The sequence below is a fragment of the Lactuca saligna genome, chromosome 6, assembly GCF_052625555.1.
Source record: "Lactuca saligna cultivar CGN05327 chromosome 6, ASM5262555v1, whole genome shotgun sequence".
Taxonomy (NCBI): Eukaryota; Viridiplantae; Streptophyta; class Magnoliopsida; order Asterales; family Asteraceae; genus Lactuca; species Lactuca saligna.
In genome coordinates, this window is record NC_136422.1 from 149380137 (window position 1) to 149382702 (window position 2566).

Genomic DNA, 2566 nt, shown 5'->3' on the forward strand with positions numbered 1-2566 from the left:
ACATTTCTACTAGAATAGTAAAATATTCTAACATTTTAAAAATTCTATTTGAATATTTACAATGTAACATTTCACATATATTTCAAAAAACGGTAATTGTTTTAATATTTTTTTTGGGTAAATTAAATGTTGAAAATAATATTAAAAAAAGAGTTTTCATATTTTTTTTCTTTTATTTTCATTTTAGATTTTTTTTTATCTCCAAGATATGTGGTTAGAATCATGCATCTCTCACAAAATTCACATAGTCTCAAATCAACCCCTCTCTCTCTCTCTCTATATATATATATATATATATATATATATATATATATATATATATATATATATATATATATAGAGAGAGAGAGAGAGAGCTAGGTTTATTTGTTTAAACTAAGTACTATGTTATCGTATGTATAAATGTGGGTCAATCAAAATTAAATAAATAAATAAATAAATAAGGGTAATTTTGTAATTTGTTTAATAAGTTTCAAAAATAATTCTTATAATCATGGTATTCACTTTTATTAAATTCCCCACTTTATATAAAAACCAATTTCTGAAAACCCTAAATTGATCCCCTCATTAAACCGTTCCAGTTCTCCAAAGGATGAGCCACTATCGCAGTTATAGACCGAGGGAAGGGGGATCTCCGGTGGCGAGGTGCGATGGATGTCCGGCGAAGAAGAAGATCTCAACGTGGTGTTGATTTACATGAAAATCGAAAATAAATGAAATATAAGGTGAGATGCAGCTAGCGATGCGTGGCAGAAAACTGTAACTGTAATGCTCTATCTGATTTTTTTCCCCAACATTTTTAGAAGTTATTTGATTTAATTGATTTGGTTTGGGGTATGTTGATTGAAATTGCAATCGGCGATTGGGATTAGATACGGGAAGTATTGTGGCGTTGGATGGACTGGTTGTCCAAGTGAATGGTCGTGTGATGATCTTTCCTCTCGGAATTCCAAGACCTTTCCGATGGCCCTACTCTTCCCTCTCGGAGCTTCGATGAGTTCTGCCCTTTTTTTGTCGTCTTCCCGAGTGTAAGTTGGTAATTACTGTTTCTACTCTAAATTCGATTTTCTAATTCCTTATTTCAATTGCAATATTAACTCATCGATCAACTGATTTAGTTACTTTAGATTTAGATATTAGATCAAATAGGATCATATGAATTTAGGGATCAACAACCCAACAACACATGCCAATTGACAGCAAGATGAATTGGACTGTTGATTTGCAACATAATCTAGGGTTAGCAATCAGGATGTCTGTGCTGTTAATTACTAAGCAATTAACCATCATTCTTCAAATCCACCAGTTAAATAATTTTGTTACTGTTGATAATACTGATCTAATTACTCAATTGTACTTGATAAAATATATTTTACATCTCAAGCAAGTTGCTGAATATGTACAATACACCAATATTATGCATATACAAATGACCTTCTTCTTAAAAAGCTAACCATGTTACCTAACATTCCAATCTTTTTTGTTAAGCCTTAACAATCAAATCACCATATGTCAATCTTGTTTTCATTGATGACAGGTACTCAATAACAAAAGCCTTCTGCATTGCTTTCGGTTTCATCAGATTGGTGGTTATAAATCCTGGGTTTGTCATTGGTCCTCTCTTACATCCAACTCTCAACACTACTTCTGAGTGGGTTATGGGATTGATTGTAACCGGTAATTTTCTACTACAACTAAAAATCAATTCATCGAATTTGTATAATTAATTCAATGCAGGCTCAAATCTTTATAATATGTAGGAAAAGAAATATTTGCAGATGGAATTTATAGACTTGTTGATGTGAGAGATGTAATATCATTCTCATTAAATTATTTTTTACTTTGGATATTTTTCCAGCAGAATGCATACCGTATACTGAATCTTGAATTCCAATTCTATCAGAATGGAATCACGAATTCCAATTCTGTTGGAATGGAATATGAATATTTTATCACTGGTTTATGCATTGGATTTGTTTCCACAGAAGCAGCTGATGCTTGAAGAATGGACCATGAAATTGAGAGTGATTCTTAGCAACATTATTTTTTTAGAATGTATTAGTGTCTTTGTTAGATTTTGATGTTTTTTCCCTATTTGAAAGTTCTTTTAGTTTTATTCTTTAACAATAAATGTAATTTTTAGCAATTGTTACCCATATTCTATAAGAATTAATGTAATTTTTGTTTTTATTATTCAATTGATGGTTCAAGGATTTGTTATTCTCCAAGAAGTTTTTAAAGTTATGATCAAGAAATAGGTTCAAAAAATATTTTTATTATTTTATAGTTCAAGAATATTTTTATTTTTGATAAATATATTCTGTCAGAATATCCGAGAATTATTATCACTACAATCAGATTTTTAAAATTAATAGAATCTATTATCCCTTAAAATATGCAATTTTCCTTTTTTAAATTTATGTTAATTGACTAAAATACCCTTAAAATGAAATTAGATGGTATTTTCTAATTATCTTTAATTTAATAATATGTATTATTCACTTTCTTAAAATAAGTAAAATTGATTGGTCCACATTTATGCATACAATAACACAATAATTACTTT

General features: G+C 29.2%; 1 long non-coding RNA gene across 5 annotated transcripts; it reads left to right on the top strand.

Annotated features, from left to right (window-relative positions):
* Positions 1-549: 549 nt before the first annotated feature.
* Positions 550-2198, top strand: LOC145001412 (uncharacterized). Of its 5 annotated transcripts, none has more exons than XR_013661554.1 (4): positions 550-765; positions 873-1036; positions 1538-1677; positions 1986-2198. It is a non-coding gene; the product is annotated as an uncharacterized LOC145001412 (long non-coding RNA). The 5 variants fall into 5 exon arrangements; XR_013661555.1 differs by having other exon boundaries at positions 550-725; XR_013661557.1 differs by having other exon boundaries at positions 550-1036; positions 1859-2198.
* Positions 2199-2566: the final 368 nt, after the last annotated feature.